General features: G+C 45.4%; 1 long non-coding RNA gene across 1 annotated transcript in view; it reads right to left on the reverse strand.

The window, feature by feature from the left end:
• Nucleotides 1–22,875, reverse strand: part of LOC307194194 — a 146,959-nt gene that overhangs the window by 36,926 nt on the left and 87,158 nt on the right. The gene's annotated exons all lie outside the window — the stretch shown is intronic.

The raw sequence follows: 22,875 nt of genomic DNA on the forward strand, positions 1-22,875 counted from the left end.
AGCTAAATGACCGTAAAAACGCACTACAGCATACATGAACTTTGAAAACGTGCTGTAGCGTGAATGAAGTCACAAAAGACTACCTATCACATAATTCCAATTATATGAAATGTCTGGCATTGAAAAACTTAGTGTCTTAAAACAACAACAATTTACTACTTCTTACAATTCTATAGATCAACCATGTGCTTCTTCTGCCTCATGTAGCAATGGCTGGGGTACTGGGAGGGCTAGAAGGTCTAGATGTCTAATTCACATGGCTAGCAGTGGGTGGTGGTCACTAGCTGGGTGCTCAGCTGAGACTATCATCCAGTGGCTTCAGTCTTCTCTACATGGGCCTCTCCACATGGCTGCTTGAGCTTCCTCATAATATGGTACCTGGTACCAAGAAACAGCATTCCAAGTTGGCCAACCCAACGTGCAAGCACTTACCAAGCAACCACTTTTGCGTCATGCTTGCCAATTTTCTATAGGCCAAAGCTAGTCACATGGCCAAGCCCGGAGTCATTGTTGGAAAAGCTGACACAGAGACTTGAGTGCTGGGAGTCATGGTTTATTGAGGATCACCATAGTAACAGGCTTTATGAAGACAAAATGACACATATTGTGCAAGTTTTTAGAGAACCAATGAAAATTTTTCTTCCTCTCTGACCAGCTACTTATTATGGTAACTTCTCTATAGGACACTTATAAGCCGTAGAAGGTAAACATGCATCACACATAAGACTACATGCCCCGCCTTTTGCCAGGTGCCAGAAATACTTTACAGAGATACGACTAAGTCTGAATTTAAGGAGCTTATGGTCATGTCAGGGAGACAGGTGTGTAAATACACAGCTATAAAACAGTGTGATGATATAATAAAAGTGTGTATCTTCAAGACAAAATGGAAGCCCAGAGGAGGGGGGTCCTAAGCATGCTTGCGGATGAGAAGGAAGCATTTCCCAGCTAAACAAGGGCAGGGGAGGAACACAGTAGACGGGGTGAAATAGCTTATACCATCATGACAGTCTATGCTAGAATTACAGCTCAGCGTTCTGGATGTAAGTTGTTTGTATGTGTGTGTGTGTGTGTGTATTGTTGCTTAGAAGGCATAGTTGAACAGGTATGTGGAGACCAGAGCAGGAAGGATCTTGTATTCCATGCTAAATGTGTTCCAGGCCCTCATGACCACCCCATGGGGGATGCGGATCCATGGAAGACTTCATCAGAGAAGCAGGGAGACTGGACTTGTCCATTATGCAAATCGGCTGATCTGCATCCTGCCTTGGTTTTTTGTTTGTTTGCTCCATGCGATTCTTGTAGCATAACTCAGTGCTTCCACACATTGCCCCCAAAGAACAATCCCCTCCACAAAACATTAGGGAGAAATATGGATTTTGTACAATGTAGAGATTTCTGCATCTCTAAAACAACTGAAGGTCTTATGTGTAAGACTGCAGAGGGAGTCACATTCAAGGGTGCACAAAATCTCATAGAGTCCCCATCCCCCCAGTCCCTCACTGGCTGCCAGCAGAATGCCCATCTCTCTCGGGACCATTTTCCTCCAAAGCCTTTTGTTTCCTGACCCCAGATCTTTACTGAAGAATCATACTCCCCTCCTCCTCTGTCTCACTCTCTCCTCCTCTTTCTCATGCACTGCCATCACCTCACTCAGCAAAAAAAAGACTTGCCAACATCCATATCTTCATACACCTTGAAAGGCACCAGGGAATATTAATTATGTAAGTAGAATGTCAGTGTCTATTTCTATTGTATCTTTAAAATCTGACTTTGGAAGCAGTATGAAGAATGGATTGAGTTGGGAACAGTGAGACTAAACACAGACCACCAATAAAGAAAGGATTGCATTAGTATAGAAAAAATGGTGGAGAGTCTGAGACGGGTCTGTTGAGATGGAGGTAGAAGGGGCAGACATGATAGCAATAAGGATGCAGAATCCAGTGGATGCGCCATTAATCCGGTCCATAACATTCACTAAAAACAGCAGTGTTACTCCTTCAAAAAGAATAGGCTTCGTTAGGATTTAGGACTCTCTGTTGAACCAGACCTAGGAAGAGACGTAACAGTGTGACAGGAAATTAACTGGGCTGTGGCCATGGTGATCCTCTCAACTCCCCACATCCACCACAATGAAAGTATCAGAGATGACAATACAGAATGTGACTGATTTTTGAAAATACCAGATCTCACAGATCCAAATAGGCGTTGGCCTCTAAGTCACCATGGGCAACTGTCATTTATTCCCACAATTGCTGCCGTTGCTCAAATCCTTTCTGGGCTCCCCTTTTACCTCTGCATGTGGAGCCAGGATATGAGACACCCAATAGTCTGGCCTCATTACCTCATGGTGACTTTTTATTTTTCCTCTGGATAGCTTTAGCCACCGTGAATATCCAAATTGCTTTCCAGACACAAAGACTAAGGCTTTAACTTAGGAAAATAAACTGGGATCAGAGGACAGAAGAGCTTCAGCTGAGGCTCATGGCTGGGGAAACGGCCACAGCCAACAGACTTGTCATGAAGAGATGCTGGAGCCAGTCCTGCCAGTCTCCTCACCCCAACTTCCTGAGCCCCACACGTCACCAGAATGTAATCCAGACAACTTCCCTGGTGTGACACTTCACTGCTGCTATTGGAGAAGCAAAAGGGATTCAAACAGAATAGGAAAGGACACAGGAACCTGGAAGTAAGCTTTCCTCTGAAAGGGCTACTGCTGGTTTGCAACAGGATGAGGCTGAAAATGTAGTTTTCTTTAGTGGACTCATTGGTCATCACCAGGATCTGCCTGTACCAGGGAAAGGTGGGCATATTAGAGCCGTCCAGGCTCAGGGGGAAGTCCAGGTATGTTCAGTATGGGCTGAACAGACACTCTGCATTGTCAAAAAAGGAAAAGAAAATATCAGAAACTGTAAGCTATTAATAAGTAAATGCATTTAATACATGAGAAGTGACCAACACAATGCCAAACAATAAAATTCGCTCAGTGTTAAATAAATGATCAGGAAAATCATGGGGACTGCTTGTTTTTTTTGTTGTTTGTTTCTTAATGGAAAAACAGATAGTACATAAACTACCATATGCTGGCCACAGATCCTGCTGCTTCCACATAGCTGCCTTTTATTTGTAACATAGATGTATGCGGCACTCACCATATTCCATACACTGCTGTAAGCATCTTACAAATACTAATTCTTTTAATTCTGATACCAATCTTATGAGCGAGGCACTCTTATTTTTACCTCTATTTTACAGATGAAAAAACTAGGGCCTAGAGAGGTTAAATAACTCTCCCAAGGTCACTCAGCTAGTAAACAGTAAGCACTGTAAGCAGCCTTTTTGTCCCTGGTACCAGTGCCTGCATCCTGCAATCTTTTTTCACCCAGGGGTTTTCTGTAGTGGACCAAGGATAAACTGGCCCTCTGGGTCCCCTAGATAGGACAGGCAAAACAAAACTAAACTCAACTAATTGAAGACACCTCAGTGATCATTAGCCCAGGCATAGCCAAACATTTCTTTTCTTTTAATAAACCTTATTATTACTATTATTATTTCTCGGCCAGGCTGTGCAGCTTGCGGGATCTTAGTTCCCTGACCAGGGATCGAAACTGGGCCACGGCAGTGAAAGCGCTGAGTCCTAACCACTGGACAGCCAGGCAATGCCCTAAACCTTATTTTTAGAACAGTTATAGGTTTACAGACAAATTGTAAAAATGGTACAGAGAGTTCCCATATACCCCATAGCCAGTTCCCCGTCTTTTTAACATATTAGTATGGTGCACTTGATACAATTAATGAAGCAATGCTCATAAACTATTAACGAAAGTACACTCTTTACTCAAATTTCCTTAGTTTTCATGTAAGGTCCTTTTTCTGTTCTCGGAGTGCATCCAGGACCCACATCACATTTCACAGGCAAGTCTCCTTAGACTCCTCCTGACTGTGAGGGTTTCTCAGACTTTTCCTCCTTGGAAAAGGAGGAAAACCTTGAGAGTTTTGAAGAGGATTTTGTAGGGTACTTTGTAGAATGTCCCTCACTGTGGTTATATATAATGTTTCCCTCAGGTTAGACTGGAGCTACACGCTTTTAGGAGGAGGACCACAGAGAAAAGCACCATTTTCATCACACCGTATCAAGGCAACATACTATCAACATGATTTACTATTGTTGATGTTGACCTTGATCATCTCTCTGATAATCCCCAAATCTGTGTTATATCTTAGTCTGGTTTTGATGTTTACTTTGACTATCCAGACTGTGTTTTTCCTTGCCTTTTAGCATGCCTTGTAATTTTTTCTAGAAAGCTGGATATGATGTATCAGGCAATAGGAACTGAGGTAAACAGGGCTTTAGTCTGCGGATTCATGTTAATCTGGCTACAAACTGGGCAGTGTTTAGTGTTTGCTGGAGATATCAGTGCCATAAGCTTCAAATTCCTCTGCTGGGGCTTCCCTGGTGGTGCAGCGGTTAAGAATCTGCCTGCCAATGTAGGGGACACGGGTTCGAGCCCTGGTCCAGGAAGATCCCACATGCCGTGGGGCAACTAAGCCTGTGCAGCACAACTACTGAGCCTGCGCTCGAAAGCCCGAGAGCCACAACTACTGAGCCCACATGCCTACAGCCCGTGCTCCGCAACAAAAGAAGACACCGCAACGAAGAGTAGCCCCCGCTCGCCGCAACTAGAGAAAGCCCACACTCAGCAACGAAGACCCAATGCAGCCAAAAATAAATAAATAAAATAAATTTTTTTAAAAATGTAAAATATTAATAAAAGAAAATTCCTCTGCTGTCCTTGTTTTCTGTCCCCGTTGAAGCCTTGTCTGGGTTTCCCTCTGAACTCCCAGATTTTAGGGTGGTGGTTACCCCTGAAACCTCAACTCTCTGATGGGTCTAAGAAAAGTCATTGATTTTCAGTTTATTCAGCTCTTTTCTTATTTGGAAAGATCAGAGTGCTGACTTCTAAGCCCCTCACTAGTTGAAGCTAAACCAGAAGTCTTCCAAACATTTTTAAGACTGGGAACCTTTTTCAAATGAACTCTTATGTAACTGGGTGGGTCTCATCACTGTGCAGCCCAATCCAAGTCCCAGCGCTGGAGTACTTTCCATCTGCACTTCCATGGTCTTGTTGGGTGTCTAGGGCACCCCTCCTCTCCCATGCTGTGTTTCAGGAGATTGACAAGTGTCCTAGGTCATTCAAAAGCGGGGTGTCCATATGGGGAAGTAAGTAAGTATGGGCCTCAGGAAGATTTTGGGCATGGGCAGGAATCTTTTCAGCTAGAAAGTCCAACAGAAATGGTCAGACAGGGGGTAGAAGGACCCCAGCAGACAGTAATGGGAAGAGGAGCTCCTGTGGCTTCTTTCATGTGATGGTGGGTCACATTGCCCATGAGAGGGAGGCAGATGGTCCTCAGGCTCTGGTTGGCTGGCACAAAACTCCTTGGTGCTGGCCACTCTCTGGATATTGACCTCCAGTCCCATGTGCCCTCCACCCTCACTGTCAAGGTTTGGTCCTCTTGTCTGAAACTTCAAAGACACCCTGTATGATCATGCTCTGTCCTCTTCCCTCAGCCCTACTCTAGCCCAGCTGACCCTCAGCCAGTCCCCCGAGGATGGTGGGATGAGAGCTCTGGGGCTTCCCCCATCCTCCACAACTCACGTTCTTGCACAAAGTCTCCATTCTGCTCCCAACATCTTGATTATTAAGAATCCTTTTTTCTTTTGATAAAACTTGGATTCACAAAGCAAAGGCTTTAACTTCCTAAATTAAGATTTCTGACGTGGGCTTTGACATCCTAAAGTCAAAATGAACATTGACAGTTTCTCTAACTTTTAATTTCTGCTATAACATTCTCAGTATTCCACGAAGCAATTTGGATGCTTTTGACTAATTAGGGACAAAGTCATGGTTTCATACAAAGAAGTATTGGATCAAAACACAAATATAATTAGTTTAAAATATTTTTTCTCTATCTTCCTTTGGATGGTGAGTGTGCGTGTGTGTGTGTGTGCATGTGTGTGTGTGTGTGTGTGTGTGTGTGTGTGTGTGTGTGTGTATACAAGCTCTGGTTGGAAGAGATCTAGGAGTTCAGAGCCCTGCACACCTAGCCTTCTCCACCACCTGCCCAATCCTCTGAAACCACTGTTACAAAGGTCACCCTCACATCCCCACATCCAGCGGTCAGTTCTCAGTCCACCTCGTTCTCATCCTGTCAGCAGCACTGGCCGCAGCTCATCGCTCTCTGTTCCTTGAAAACTTTTCCCCTTAGTTTTCGGCAAGCCACGTCCTTAGTCCTCCTTCCATCTGCTGGTTGCTCCTTTGGGCCTCCCGTACTGGCTTCTCCCTTTCTCTCCTGTCATTAAATGCTGACGTGCCCAGGGCCCCATTCTTGTCCTCCACACCTGCATTCCCTACCTGAGCCCATCCAGTGTCTCGTCTCTAAACCCCATCTCTATGCTCATCACTCGCTGATATGTACCTCCAGGCCAGAAAGCTCCTCGTGGCTCTAGACTCTTAAACCCAGTGCCTGACACCTCGTCTCCGCCAGATACTGAACTTCACGTGTTCAAGCCAAACTCCCCGCTTCCCTCCCAAAGCCGCCCTTCTCCCCGGGATTCCACATCTCCATAAATGGCTCTTCATTTTGCCAGCTTCTCAGGCCATCAGCCTTGGCCTGATTTTGGTCTCGCCCCACGCTTACTCTATCAGCAAATCCTGTCAGTGTTATCCCACATCTGACTGCTTCTCTTTCACTGCTCCCACCCTGGTCCAGGTCACCACCAGCTATAACCTGGCTTTTGATCTCCCTACTGTCTCCTTGACATTCTATAGCCCATTCCCCTTACTTTAAAATCTAAGTCAGACCCCGTCCTTCCTTCTCTCCAACCCCCTGGTGACTTCTAGTATTCCCACCTAGGCCTGCAAGCCTCCCACGATTGTGTGCCCAGCTAAGTCTCCAACTCCACTTCCTGCCATGCTACAACTGATTCCTCCCCTCAGCCCTTTCTTGCAACTTGAATATGCCAAGCTCACTCCCACAGCGGGGTCTTCACATTGGCTCTTCCGCGTTCCTGGGGAACTCTACCCCAAATATCCACCTGGCTCTCTTCCACACATCCTTCTGGCTCCTTTTTATTTATTACCCCATTGTGAGTCCTTCCCTGGCCACCCTGTGTAACACAGGGTCACTGTCTCCTTGTGTCCTTACTCCGTTTATTTTTCTTCTCAGCATTTACCATTAACCGAAATATCACATATTATTTGTTTACTGGCACCTCCCTTATTAACAAGAAGGCTCAGCAGAGCAGGATCTTCATCTGGCTTTGTTTGCCACTCTCTCCCTGGTGCTTAGAACAATGCCCGGCACACAGCAGGAGCTCAATAAAGGATGAATGAATAAATCCTGTGAAGAGGCCCATGAAGTACTTCCAAGAAGCCCTAAACCCCAGGTCTTCCATTTTACAGATCAGAACCCGAGGCCCAATGACAGAGAGGAGTCACTGGCCCAAGGTCACGCAGCGGTCAAAGACCACTGGGTCCAGATTCTCGGTCTCCCATTTCATAGTCCTGGTCTCTCTCCATTCGTGTCCCAATGACAGTGGAAGGAATGGATGTCACCTTCTGCCAATCAGGTGATATTGTGAAGGTCCTGCTTCAAAAGGTCACCCCAATAAACTGAAAGCACAGAGGTCATCCAGGAGGCCAAGTCTGTGGCACCATAGTAGGGACGTGAAGAGAACGCATGTCCCCAGTGACCGCGAAAGTCAAAAGGAAGGGCGAAGTCCGGGAGACTTTGTGAAAGATGCTTGTTGAATAGTTGAACGTGGTGCTTAAAGAGACAAGAGGAAAACAGTGAAGTGATTGCAGGTAGGACGGGCCATGTTTTATTTATCTTTGTGCCTTCTGTAACAGTATTCAGCATGTAAGATGAGCCACATCAATATTATAAATTCATTAAGAAGCTAAATAGTGTTAACCCTGTAAGTTAAAGACTGGGAGTTGAACCTCGCCCTAATGGTATGCCACAACTAGACACATCAACATGATTTATTATTATTATATCAGTAATTCTAGTCCTATTATGTTCCAACTAAAAATTTCAAAATACATTTATTATTCAAACCCAGAGCTGATGTCTACCAAAACACGAAAACAACCCACCCCTTGAGAAACAAAATGAACGAACACTTATTTGCCTCTTTCATTACCCCAACAATAACAGGACCACAAATATTTATTGCCAGTCACAGTATAAGGAAGACCAGAGGATGACAAGTCATGGTTGCTCTAATGAGTCAGGCTCTCCGAGCATAAATGAACATGAACACAAATGTGGGGTCTCATAGACCCGGGCTAGGTCTCATCTTTCATACGTAGTAGCCCAGTGATACTGGGCAGAAAACTATTCTCTACAAACGTCAATTTCCCCATAAGTAAACTAAACAATATACGAGGGAGAGGAGGAGAGAGAGAGAAAGGAGGAGGGACTGAATACAACTGTGTGTGTAATGTGCTTATTGGCTCAACGCCTGGCCCATGTGACACCCTCAATAAATGCTCACCTTTAATTACTACCTCACAGGCTTCTGTCTGCTTTTGAAATCATGCCCTTTCACTTCTGGATCTGCACTGCTGAGTTCTCAGTAACTCTCTTCTCTTCTCAACGGGGTCTAGAGAAGAGAGAAAGGGCTCCTGTTATAGAACTTGGGATTGGTTCCCTACCGTTGAACATGGGGTTGATTTAGTGCTTTCTATCTGTTTAGCTGGCTGTGTTCTTATAAAGGCCTGGACACCCTTTTAAATGCACGAATCACACCAGCTCTACTGAACAGAGTCATAAGAACAGAGTAACTCAGAAGCCCAGATGTGAATTACAGACCAAGGCAGGTCGGCTATTAGCGCTTCCGATTGGTGACAACCTGCCCCCATTTCCATGTATACCTGCAACACTTTGTTAATATCTCACTTTTGACAATGGCATGGATTCCAGAGAAATAATAGTTTAATTCTCATTGCTGGGTTCAGGAGAGGTAGGAGGGCCTTGGGTATTCCAGCTTGAGAACAAGAGGAAAGCTATGTTTCTATCCTATACTTGCTCACAGGGGCGGCCCACATTTGCCTTTCACAGAATCTTGTGCTCTTCCCATCTGAGGCCTGCCAGCTTCAGAGGTTAAGTTTCCAAGACCAAAGGAAAGCAGGGACTGGGGGAGTTTTGGAGAGAGTCCAGGGCTGCCTGGGCAAGCCAACCCAAATAATTCCAGCAAGCAAAAATTTGCTTGGACCTGAGCTGGATGTCTAGACGGTCGTGATTGCACAGAGGTATGACCTTGTACTTCATTTGGCCTGTGCTGAACTTGTTTAAAGGAGTCTGTCAATGAGTGTCTCAGTTTGGATTCCCCCAGAAATGGCTTCAGAATGAAGGATTTCAGTGCAAGTAATTCATTTAGGGAGTGATCCTAGGGTGTCCTGGCAGGGAAATGGAAGAGTGAGGCGGAGAAGGGAAAGAGGGTAACCAAGGGTGTGTTGTCCAGCTGTTCCCACCGCAGGCAGCTGGAGATCAATCCTGGGAGCCTACTGAGTTCATTGTAAAAACGCCCCAGAATCACAGCCCAACAAGAGCATGTTCAGCCTGCTGGGAAGGCAGGACACTCCCCGTCCTCTTGGGCAGAGAGTCACAGGTGAGCTTGGCTTGCAGAGAGTATCTAGGGTGTGTGGGCAGCGCTTCGCCAATATTTGCAGCCAATGAGTCAAAACACAGAGCTCCCTGAATCTAAAGCACTGACCATGCAGACCTCATGCCGCTCCTCTAGAGGCTGCGGAATCATGGCCGTTGAGATACAGAAGTTAGGAAACTTGCCAGACGACTTCTCCCTCTGCCAGAAACCCCTTCTAAAGAACTACATCTATTAAGTGCTTACGATGTGCCAGGCACCTAAATCATCTCATTTCATTTTTATAACAACACTTGGAGGTGAGAACTATTAATATTTTCACTCACATTGCACAGATGAAGTCACTAAGGCTCACAGAGTCCAGGAACCCGCCCACACTGAGTACGGAGTTGAAGCGAGGATTTGGCCCCGGGCCATCTGACTCAGGGGCTCACCCCTCCCTCCCTCTCAGTGCCCTCCTGCCGATGGCCCCTGTGTCAGGGCTCCCTCAGGACCAGGAAAGCTCGTTCTGCTCTTAGGACTGTTTGCTAACAAGCCTGTCGGTCCTTATGTTGAGGAGGGGTTTGCCTATTCACATCTTGCTCCTTTCAAGTTGGAGGAAAGATGGAAGGAAGCTGGCATTTGTAGATCTGCTGCTTCCCCAGACAGCCCTCCTGCAATGCCCAGAGCAACCTGAGAGGTTGGGGTCAGGATCCTCCCGCGTTACAGATGAAGAACTCCAGTGAGGTGCAGAGGGGAAAAGTGACCTGTCCACACCCACCACTAGGGAGACAAAGGAGTGAGGTGGATGGAATGGGATGCAAGGTCAGCCGCCTGTCCAAATTCAGGTCAGGCCTCCCTCTTCCTGCCCAGGGTGGAAGGGGCCTGTCCCTCGATTCTGATCCACACACACGTTCTACCAAAGCACTTAGGACAGTTTCTTGCACACCATTGGTTTCCAAATATGTGTTCTCCCACTGGGAGTCCTCTGACAACCTTTGAAATGCCATTTTAAATCATTACATGTTGAACAAATGTATCAAAACAATAAATGAATAAATGCATGACCAGGACCTAGGTTCAAATCCCGGCGCTGCCATTTCTCTCTTGAGGGCTTTTGGCTCAGAGAAGCCTGGATTCGCCTGCCCTGGACTGTGCACTCGAGCCCCAGGCTGGTCCCTGCCTGGCTGAAGGGCCCGCCGGTCCCATGCCCACCCCCTTCTTGCTGCCCCATCAGTCAGCTCTCCCTTCCCCTCCATCATCACCTTTAAAGCACTTTGCCTTTTGTCTCATTCCCTCAAGATCTAGAAAAGTGACTAAAGCTTCTCTGACAAATCTGTTCCTTCTGAAGTGTGGATGGCCAGTTAGAGCCCAGGGCACCACCTGTGCATGGGAATTTATATTTTAACAAGGAACTGCTAAACACTCAATGCCTTAGCTCAGCAGAATAACAAATATAGTAAATATCGAATAGTTACTTCACTGCTTCTCTCTGCCAGTCACTGTTTTAAGTGTTTTGTAAGTTGAAACCTCACACTAATTTTATGAAGTAAGTTGTTAGAACAGACTCTCAACCTTCTATCAAACATCTTCCCACCGGCCTGTAACTGAAATCTTATAATCTGGTGGTTCTTCCATCAGTGAAGCCCTGCCACAGTGCCTGGCACTGAGCAGGTGTGTGGGTTCCCCAGAAGTGGACTCTGAGATGGGATTCTAGTGGTGGCGGTTCATCTGGGAGAGCGGTGCGGGAAACAGGGGGAGGAGCTGGGGAGGTGGGCAGGGAAGGGAGGGCAGCCTACAAAGGGGTGTGTCATCAGATAAGCTGAAGGGGAGGGCCTCCGGAGCTCAACCTCATGGGAACACTGGGAAATGGTGTAGAAAAGGTGCCTGAGTATTATCCACCCCAAGAGTGAGGGTGCAGAGGTATTTATAAGTAAACTCAGTCATGGAGGGCACTGCTCCCAGGGAGCATTAATGCTTCATCCCTCCATCTTTCAGTGAGTACAGGCAGAGTGGCTTGGGAGAAATCCCTCAGGTAGAGGAGGGAGAGGTACCAGGAGAGGAAGCTGGTTGGAAGGCACCCAAGTGGTAAGGCTCAAAGGGTGTGGGCAGACACCAGGAGCATCTACGACAGTGCTGAGCAGACATATGTTGAATGGACAGATGAATGAACGAATGGGATGATGGAGGTGATGGGACAAAAAGATGCCCTGATTTCCGTTGGTTTGGTATGACTCCTGACTCCTAGGCCTTCCACCATCTTAGTGAGATTCCATCATTCAGGAAAGTCTACCACAGCACAACCAGGGTGTCTGATCTTGCCCACAGTAAGAGGAAGATGCTTTACAAGAGTCCCAGGAACATGGACAGAGTTCTGGTTTCAAATGGTTCACCCCCACGTGACATTTCCCATCATACATCTGAAGCTTTCATCACAGAATGCCAAGGCCTCTGCAGTAGCTACCAAGAAAGCAAGAAGACCTCAGAGGGCAGATGTCATCAATTTTTCACTTTTTCACTGTGAACCCAACCATAATTCTAACCTTAGTAACACAAGGCCAGTGGAAACTATGTGCAGCACATGTTTGGATTAAATTCTCTGTTGATTTCTCTTGATTTATAGGTTAAAATCCAGCCAGCGCAAGCCTTTCCCCCACCCTACCAATTTCCGTCTTGAACTAAGTGTTCAATATTTTGTCAAACCGTACTTTTTGTTATTTTTAGCCTCATAAAAATGATTAAAACTTAAAAAGCCTTGCACAGGATTGGAAAGTAGTTTTTCTGTTTTTGTTTCCAGAATTATTACACATTTCTGAATTTACACAGCTCCAGGTCCCAAGTATCACATGTTCTCACTGCTCTTAAATACAGATTTTTCACATTACTTTTTTCATGATATGTCAAACCAGAAAATAGAGCTTCAGATCCACATGCAACACATATGGTGATGGCTTTAGGGTCAACGACAAGAAACAACTGTGATAAAATCCTCTCTGGGAAAACCTACCTTCCCTGAGACAGATAAGTCTTTCTTTTTCCCTCTTTCTCCTTCTTCTCCTTTTCCTCCTCTTCCTTCTTTTTCTATCTTTACTTTCCAAGAGGAACTTTTCTGGGGAAACATCTAATTTGCTTTGAATTCAAGGCTCATGTCTCATTGAGAATTTATAAGTTGCTCAAACAGAGAGCCCAAGAAGGTATCTGTTGCTTTGCTAAAGCATGAGCAGGTTTTAGGTGCTCCTGACAGGGGATTGTCTATCAGGGACTAAAAATAGTTCTATTAACTATGAACTAAGACTGCTACAAGCCTACTTTGAAAACTTCATGCTAGGGAACCAACAAGCAAAGAAGGGGGTTACCATACTGGCCAGGGTGATTGACCTTCTCCGGGAGAAACGGAGTCGCTACTATGCTCTGAGGGCAGGGAAGAGTATGTCTGGAATGCAGACAATCTTTGGGGCATCACTTAGTAATACCGTGCCCTGTGATTAAAATTAATAGAAAAAAATTAACGGAGGAGCTTCCCTGGTGGCGCAGTGGTTAAGAATCCACCTGCCAATGCAGGGGACACAGGTTCGAGCCCTGATCCGGGAAGATCCCACATGCCGCGGAGCAGCTAAGCCCGTGTGCCACAAGTACTGAGCCTGCGCTCTAGAGCCCGTGAGCCACAACTACTGAAGCCCGTGTGCCTAGAGCCTGTGCTCCACAATAAGAGAAGCCACCACAATGAGAAGCCCATGCACCGCCACTAAGAGTAGCCCCCGCTGGCCGCAACTAGAGAAAACCTGAGCGCAGCAACGAAGACCCAATGCAGCCAAAAAAAAAAAAAAAAAAAAAAAAATTAATGGAAAACTACAACTCAGTGAAGACAAGACTATTAGTAGAATTAGAGTTTGGATCATTCCACCAGACAAGGAACGATGATCAGTTACAGGACTTTCTGAGGGCAAAGCAAATATAGAAAGGATAGTGGAAGGAAGAAATTATAAATACCAGCAATGAAAACATGACCAGTTGCAGAAATAATGGTTATAATAGTTAAGAGCATTTCTTCTTTTCTTTGATATATTTGTATCATATATATATATATCTATGTATATATTTGTGTATGTGGAGATATATATATATATATGTTTTACATATTCTTTTTCTTTCTTTTTCCTCTTATCCTATTCATTTTACTCTGTAATAAAAGATGTGGTAAAAGAGGTAAGCCTTATATCTTGACATTAAGTTACAGAATATTAAAGGGGGCTATGATTCAGCTTGTAGTGGAAGTGAATGTAACCAAAAGATGAATAAATGTACACTGCCTTGGAGAAAGTTAGCCTGTTTTCATTTGTGTGAAGGACAGTTGTATTGTTAATAGAAAGCATGATTTTGCATTGTCTTTATTTGAAAGTTAAATATAGAAAAAAAGAGAGATGTATTAAGTTGATAAGGGTTCCACTGTTTTCAAGCATTTCACTGTCAACTTGGTTAAGCTGGAAACTTCCTCAAAATTCCCTTCTCTTCCTCTCCCTGTTCTGCATGGTTCCAGGTTAGAGTTGGCCAAAAGAAGAACTTGTTCAATATCTGGAACGTGGAAGTAAATCAGTGGCCATTGGTCTCAGTGGATGCAGAGTGTATCCTCAGACGCAGTGTTGGAGAGATGAAGGGTCCTCAGTGGGTCCCAGCTTGTTTTCGCTCTCCTGCCCTCCTGCGGCTAACACCTATCGCCTCGCACTGCTAACCTGGGAGCCTCACTATTCTTGTACTGGGAGATGACTCTTTTCATGGCAATAATGTTCGTAACTCCATCTAGGTTGCAGGTTGTATCAGTCAGGGTTCAATCAGGGATGCAGAGTAACAATTAATATTAGGGGAATAAGGAGTTTATTATGGGAATTAGACCTTTCACAAGTGTGAGAGAGGCTGGGAAACAGAGGGTATGAAAAGAGGAATAAAAGGATCAAAGAAGGAGATACTGCCCAGGCCTCCTGAAGCCCAGGTGCAGGTGAACAAGCTGGCATGTACGGGGAGCTGTGAGAAGCCAGGTAGGTCCAGCCTTTGCAGTGGCCAGCAAAGGGGCAGCTCTCACAGGAGTCTATGGCAAGTTGATGCCCTTGTGCTACTGAATCTCTGTGCCCAGAATTGAGCACTGGTCAGCAATCAAAAGCATGAGCTGAATGCAGAGCGAAGAAAAGTGAAGACAAGCTGGCTGATCAGAGTAGCTAGAAACAGACTGATCCCTCAAGTCTTGCATTAAAGAAGTATCAGTTCTCTCAAACATTATTATTTTCACTAAAGTTTTCTATTACTGTTCATCTCCCACTGGCATGTGTCTTCTCACTGGCATTTTTCAGTATATTAAAACATGCCAATCATGGCCCGCAAATGCCAACAGAGACATGATTCAGTGGTGAAGCTGTGGACTTCAAAGCCAGGCATCCTGGAATTGGACCCAAAGGGAACACAGAAATGGAAGGTGAACGCAGGGCCACCTGAATCTGAAGAATTTCCCTGTCATTCCCATTGCAGCTGTGCCAGTATTTGACGATCGCATTCAGATTCCACCTTGTTCTAGATTACTCTGGAATTACAGTAGATTTTCATGCAATTCCAAAGCTGTAAAATTCTCCTTCATTTCTGGCCACCTTTTAATTCTGTAGTAAAGGATTATCAACCTTTTTTGTGGCATGTTCTACCAACCACTGTCAGAGAACTTGGGTTCCCCATGATAGAAATAAAAAGCTAACGTTCTTAGCAAAGACTTTGTAGGTATTAAAGTCTATATACCATTAAATATGGGTATTTCCAGGCATTCCATTACCATGTTGATCATTTATTATAAGTTTTCAGGGTGTAAATGTTTTAATAGTGACATTGGGAATACATTTTACATGGCTTTTAACACAAGGAAATAGAAATAGAAATTCTACGTATAACTGGAAATAGTCTTGAAGACATAACTTTACTGCTGAGACTTAACCTTGTAATTAGTGTCATACTTGCAGAATGACATGGAGGTCAAGGGGCAATTAATTCATAGTAATTTTTCTGAAACAGAATCCTGAATCATACTGTATCCAACTGATTGTTTCAACCCCCCTGGTGTTACACAGTCCACTTTTTTTTTTTTTTTTTGGCGGTACGCAGGCCTCTCACTGTTGTGGCCTCTCCCGTTGCGGAGCACAGGCTCTGGACGCGCAGGCTCAGCCGCCATGGCTCATGGGCCCAGCCGCTCCGCGGCATGTGGGATCTTCCCGGACCGGGGCACAAACCCGTGTCCCCTGCATCGGCAGGCGGACTCTCAACCACTGCGCCACCAGGGAAGCCCCACAGTCCACTTTTGAGAACCCTGGCCCAGTTGAAGGGCTCGCATGCTCTAAGGGGTCTTTTGAGGCAGGTGGGCTGGAGGACAGACAGAAGCAGACCCATCCTGAGCACCTAAAAGAAAGTGTGTGATCTCACTTGGGGCTAATTCATCCCTTGGGGTTCTTTGATTGAAAGCATCTGAAACAAACTTTGTCCAAAGTAAAAGAGGAATTGGGGGGAAGACTAGGAAGCCCTTCAGAGAATAGAAGGTAAACCTGGAGAAGAGGCAGTGGGGGATCTGGCAGATGTGAATGGGCACCTCTGCAGAGAACCACCGTCTCCTTGACTGAACTGCAGTCACTCCAGTCTGGTAAGTCATGCTACTCAGGACCCAGAGCCAGGGAGACGGGACTGGTCCTGTTGAAAGTTTCAGGCTCTCCATCCAGTCAATGGTTGTCAGACCCTGAAGACCACACCTTGGGAGAGCAATTGTTTCCCCAAGAGAAATCAGGATGCTCTCACCAGATAATGAGGTCACTGTGTCATGAAAAGATGGGTCTTGTGGCATCTGCCCACAGACACTTCCTGTACAGGGAATTTGAGCACATCCAGGCTGAGAGATAGGGGTGACCCACAGATAAACCCCTCATCTCAGGGTTCCAGCTCCTTCCATCTCCTCTTCCCCTACTCAGCATCCCTGAGCTCTGGGGGATGATCCAGACCCAGATGGTATTTGTATTTCCAAGAGCCCCAGACACTCAAAGCCTGACACATGGCACACTAAGAAAACTATGAAAGGGAAGCCAAATGAGAACTGGGCAAATTTTTCCAGACGTTTCTCTCTATCTAGATGCCAGTTCAGACAAGGAGTGTGAAAAGTCCCATTATCTAGGCAGAGAAGTCACCCCAGGGAAGTTTTCTGAGACTATTTAGTATCTTTGCTGCCCAAGAACTGCTCAAATCTCAATCCCAAATCCCTTCCCTCCAGTCAACTGCATCTTTTGGCCCTAATTCCAAGCCCCCACTTACACAGCTCCTAATATCTGGAATAGCCTCACAGCCAAGCCAATGAGTCAGTTTTCTGAGTCTCTTCAGATCCTCAGAGATTTACTTCCAGAAGCTTCCAACAACGCCCCTGGATGTATGACTATGTCTGAACACCTAGTTAAATGTATGCTTGTGGAAGCATTTGTACATAGATTCATTCAGCCGCCTTTGTCCTGTCTCCCCCTTTAGATCAGGAGAGTCCCAAGGAGAAGGGTCACATCTGGTTTGCTCTTCGGTCTCTCCCCATGGCGTCTAGAAAAGTGCAGACATGGTGAGCACTGGTAACTAACTCACATAAATAATGTGGTGAAAAGGAAACATGTCAGGAGAGAGAGAACCATGCTCTGGTCCCAGTTTCACGAGTCCCTTGCTGAGGGACCGTGGGCAAGCCGTTCAAATCCCCAAACATCTGTCCTCTCATCTTTGCAAAGGTGGCCATGATTCATTCCGTATTCATGCCTTAAGGTTGCTGTGCTCACACGAGAGGGCCAAGAGGAAAGTGGCTGATGGTCTCAGCTACAGACACTGCACATGGTTCCTAGGTCACCCTGGCGTGCCAGAGACAATCCGCACAAAAACTGGGTAAGTTCAGGCAGCCCTGGCGAAGGGGTGCCACAGGCCTCCCAGGACTGTGTCCCATGTTTATGGCTTTTAGGGGACATTTAAGCTACGAGGCCAAAGGGCAAAGGCCCTGGCATTTGATTTCGAGCACAGCAGCAATGAAATGCTTTATCGGAGCCCGTAAAGCGGCCAGGCCCTTCCTCGCCCGCAGTGTCCCTCTCACGCCTCCTTTTCCACCTGTCCCTACCAGGAAGACACTTGTTCACACGCGGTCTGTTTCCTGCCTGGATCCCCGCCACCTCCTACTGCTTGACTTTCTATCTTTTGCCTCCTGACCCCATTTCAGGACCAGACGGCTCAGGACGCCACTTCTCAGTTCAATCTGGAACGACCTTTCGGTTCCTGCAGAACCTGCCTTTTCCGTCTAGAGGAATGGAGATCTTCTTTCATTGCCTTGCATGTCACTCTAGTGCTTCCTATCTTCCTTTCTTCCCCAACTTAGGATTTTGCTTGCTTTTCTTCCTAAAATTGCCTACTACGTGCACAAGCACAAAGTGACTGCTTTACCTCCTGTTTCGCTTTTCCTTTTTGTTGTGTTTCACAGAAATCAATATCTCTTTCTCTAGAAGCTAAAAGCAACATAGAACCAAACCCCCGGCACTGCAAGATGATTCTGAAGTGTTGGCAGAAAGTCCTAGGAGATTAACACGAAAAGGAACTCCTGTCTCAGAAACGTTCGCTGGAGAGCCCCGTCAGTCGGTAACCCTCCCCCAGGGCTGCATATTCTGATCTCTTGGACAAAAAGAGAGAGTTTTGCTCTCAGCTTTTCTCCTCCCCAACCTAGACCCAAATTCCTTTCCTTCTGACCATCTGGTCTCCTCATTTAACTTGGCCAAGCACAGCTTGACAGCTTTCCCCCACTGTGATGGCACAAAGGGAAGCAAAGGAGACCCGAAATCAGCCTGATACAGTCTCAGACTTCAATTCCATGCTACTTAAGGTGAAATAAACCATCAAAGTGATATATTAGGGAACTATGTGCAGCAAAGCCATGTTCATTCAAGACTAAAGGCAGGGAAGAAATGGATTTAGAATAAATAGTTCTGGTGCTTTGGGAAGAAATGACTGGAAATTCTATCCCACTGTGCCTTACTTCAAAATAATAATTGCCAACAGCATTTGCGTTAATCTTCACAGTCAACAGAGTGCTTTTACAAGTGGGAGGACATCAAAGAGAAGCATGGTACTAATTTATATTTGCCTCTTTCTCTTTTCAAAGCCCTTTTAGATTGGATACCTCACTTCATGCTCTCCTAAATTTTGGGAGATGGATAAAGCAGGATTTATTCAATCAATCATTCATCTATTCAACTCATGTTTATTGGATGTCTACAGTGGATGCCTGGCACTATTCCAGGCCTGTAAGATACAAAGCATTGACTAAAACAAACCAAGTTCCTGATCTCATTGATCTTCTGAGAAAAGAGAAGAGAAAAAGACAGTAAGCAAATGTGAACAAATATAGAATATGTCAGAATGGGATCGGTGGGGATAAAAGAAGAAAACAAAAGTAAGGCAAGGTAAGGGAGACAGACAGTCACTGGGGAGGGGTATACTGTTTTCTATAGGGCGGTCTCTGACGAAGGGATATTTGAGCATGACCCAAGGAACTGAGATCCGAGATGAGCACATGCCTGGCGAGAGAGGCTTCCAAGGGCTCAGAAGAAATATTTAGGCAGGAATGTGACTGGCTTGTTAGAAAACCAGCAAGGAGGCCAATGTGGCTGTAGCAGAACCAGCAAGGCAGAGAGCAGAAGGAAATGAAGTCAGAGAGATAAGAGCGACAAGACATGTAAGGCTCTGTTGGGCACTGCAAAGGCTTGGGCTTCTTGCCTGAGCGAGTGGGAAGTCTTTCCACAATTTTCAGCAGAGTAACATGACCTGACTTACATTTCGAAAGGGTTACTCTGTCTGAGACTGCACCCTACCCCCAGTATCCATTCCCTCTTTCTTGCATAATGGCTTGCAAATGTCTAGCAGGCCACGTGGCATCCCAGAATAAAGACTATATTTTCTAGCTTCCCCTTCCGGTAGGTATAGCCACATGACTAAGTCTGTGGGTGGTATGCAGAAGTATGGTATGGTGCTTCAAAAAATCATGCCTAAAAGACAGGCAATGTGTACCTTTTGACCCTTTTCTTTTTCCTCTGTCCTTCATCCTCTGCCTGGAATGCAGATGTTATGGCTGGAGCTCTAGCTGAGACACTGGACTGTGAAGACAAGGCCCACCCCTCTGGATGGGATAGCAGTGAGTTGGAAGAAGCTTAAGTCCCCAAGGACTCCATGGAGCAGACTCATACCTGCCCATACAGGCCACCTCCAGACATTGATTTTGTGCCTCTGCTGCAGGCAGTTGAGCCTACTCCTCAATGGTATAATTTAACCCAGCCACGGTGTAGAGAATGAACTATAAGGGGGACAAAGGCAAAAACAAGGACACCCTTTTCCTGAGTGAGAACCCAGAGGTTTGAAGAAGTGAAGCACATTAGGACTGTGGTTAAAAGCATGGACTTTTAAAGTAAACACCTGTATTTAAACCCTGCCTCCAGTACTTCGGAGCCTTGCTACCTTGGACATGTTCCTTGGCCTCTCCAAGCCCTTGATCTCCTCACCTGTAGTATGGGGATGATAATGACACCTACCTCAGACTGTGATTGTGAGGACTGCATGAAATAAATGATGTGAAAAGACTTAGCACGGCTGGGCACAGGGCTGGATCCCTCACCTGCTGGGTCCCTGTCCCTTCTCCTCTTCCATCTTCCCACACCTCCCGCGCATGCCCAGGAAATCGCACTCCTTTCAAGATGAGTGTACATCCCACACAATTAAGAGGAAATGCTTTGTTAGTAAGGGAGGAGGAGGAGAGAGAAAGGAGAAAAAGAAGCCTTAGCACACAGAGATGACGGACTTTCAGGCCCTCAGGAGCTCTCGGTTCCCAGGAGGAAATGTCAGTTGTGGCCCTGGAGGTGCTGAAAGATCTAAGGAAAGGAGGCCAGCAGTTCAGCCTTCAGCCTGGGGTCTGGAGACATTTTCAGTGCTCCACGCTGTTCCCTTTCTGAGTCCCTTCTTTTCTGTCCCTTTCTCTCTCGCCTCTTCTCCTTCCTCTTCCAAAATACAAATAGGAATAGTGGCAAGCTTGGTAGATCATCTGGTTCTCCGGCTGTGTTTCCTCGGAGTGACTGGATTTTTCACTGGCCGGACAGGGGCAGGATGTTTTGAAACTGTGTGGAGAGCAATCTCTGGGTGTTTTCTTCAATCTGAGTACTGGGGTTTGGAATGTAACGCAGAAATTACATGTTTCCTTTTTGGTAGCAGATTCTTTTCCTAATTATGTTTTGCTCAGGCTAATATTAAAATGAATTGGCTTCCTGTGACCACAATACGTGTAATAATAACAGGAAGTGTCCCCAAATCACACAATAATAAAAACAGAGCTGGAGGGGAAGCAACAAGACTCTTGAGAATATTTTGCTGCTATGCTTTTCCAGCCCATCTCATCCCATCCCATCCCATCCCATCTTATCCGTCTCCCCATCTATTCATGAATTCAGAAAACTGTTATATCTAGTGAAACTAATGGAGAGCTTGAAAACTTCAACTTTTCTTCTTATATTAGAAATTTCTGAAATATCAAATATAAAAATTGGAAAAAAGATAGGCATGTCAGGTTCTGTATAATGACTTACCAGTGTTGGCCTAATACAACTCTTTGGAAGAAAGGTTGAGTGGAAGTAATACACTTCCATTAATTATAATTTACACTGAAGGCTCTGATAAGTCCTGTAGATAAAGCAACCTGTCTAGATTTGTCTAACATAGTGAGGCCCAAATTTATTTGCCCATGGAAATTTCTTTTCCTTTTCTTATGACTACTTGATGAATTTTGGAATTCGGATTACAGAACACAAATGTTTCAAGGTTTTGGTTCTCAAGGGAGTGCTCTACTTGTGTCCTGAATGCTGCCTCCTGGGCATCTGGCCTTAATTTAATATTCCTTAATTCCGTTAACTAGTTGTTTAGGCCTCCATAAAGAGGCTATTCTCTTAACAATAGTATATTTTATTCATCAATATATTTAATTCAACCAGAAATTCGACAGGTAAAATGTCTTTGCCTTTGCAAGCTGATAACCATCATCTTGACCATACCTGATCAGGTATGCATTCAGAAGGAGGTAAGGGGGATATCTAAGCTCCAAGGCACTTGCTTCCCTTCCCTCCCAGCATAGCAAGTCCTTGGTCTCAATTCTACCACAGGATGGAAACTCAGGCCAGTTCACTTCACACTACACACAGCCCCTCTCTGTCAAAGAGAGAGATAAGAACCAGTAATGATCTCTTCACTTACCTACATCTGGGGAGTGGAGGACCCATTGTAAATCCACCGAGGACTCACAGAGTGAATGAATGCATGGATGACGAGTCTAACCTGTATGTGTATTAAATGAGGTGACAGAAGACAAGGCCTAGGTCAGAGTTCAGGGAAAACCAGGCTGAGCATGCCCAGTGGGTCCAGGTTTATCCAAGATGCTTGGTACTCACCAAGCAACCATCACTGAGCATGTTTGATCAATGACAATTGCCAAGTGGAATCACTCACAGTACCAAAGCCCAGCTAAGCCCAAAAGGGGTCAGCCCTTGGACACAAAGGCTTTTTATTACATGAGACATCTGTTTCAATCTCTGTTGCCAACTACGTCGTCATTAGACTCAGCCAACACTTATTGATAGCAGAGATGCCATTGAGAGGAGACATTAACACCTCCACCGCCAACAGTAAATCAGGGGCCACTCCAGTTGTCTGCGAGCATCTGCAAAAACACCTCCGTCTGGCTTTTCCAGCTCGGGGTTCTCTCTACCCCTCTGCTCCTGGAGTAGTGCACATCCGGAGTGGCTGTCTAAATACCCAGGTGCCGTGGGATCAGTGAGAGCCTCCAGGGCAAAGATAATGAGCTCCAGGGAAAGTTTCATACTGAAACATTTATTTTTTTTCCTTTCTAAAACAATACATACATTGAGTAGAAAATCTAGAAAACTAAGATAATCAAAGGGAAGGGAATAAAGATCACCTAGAATGTCATAATCCTAATATATCTCTTGCTAACCTTTTTATCTGCATTTGCTTTTCATTTCTATAGAGTTGAAATTACGCTGTTCCTGTAAAAAAAAAAAAAAAAAAAAAAAGAGAAAAAAAGCCTTTGTTTTCTTCCACTCTGGCCACACTGCCCGGAGTGTATTTCCCCAGACAGGCTGAAATAATTGCTT

This window comes from Stenella coeruleoalba (assembly GCF_951394435.1).
Source record: "Stenella coeruleoalba genome assembly, chromosome: 11".
NCBI lineage: Eukaryota > Metazoa > Chordata > Mammalia > Artiodactyla > Delphinidae > Stenella > Stenella coeruleoalba.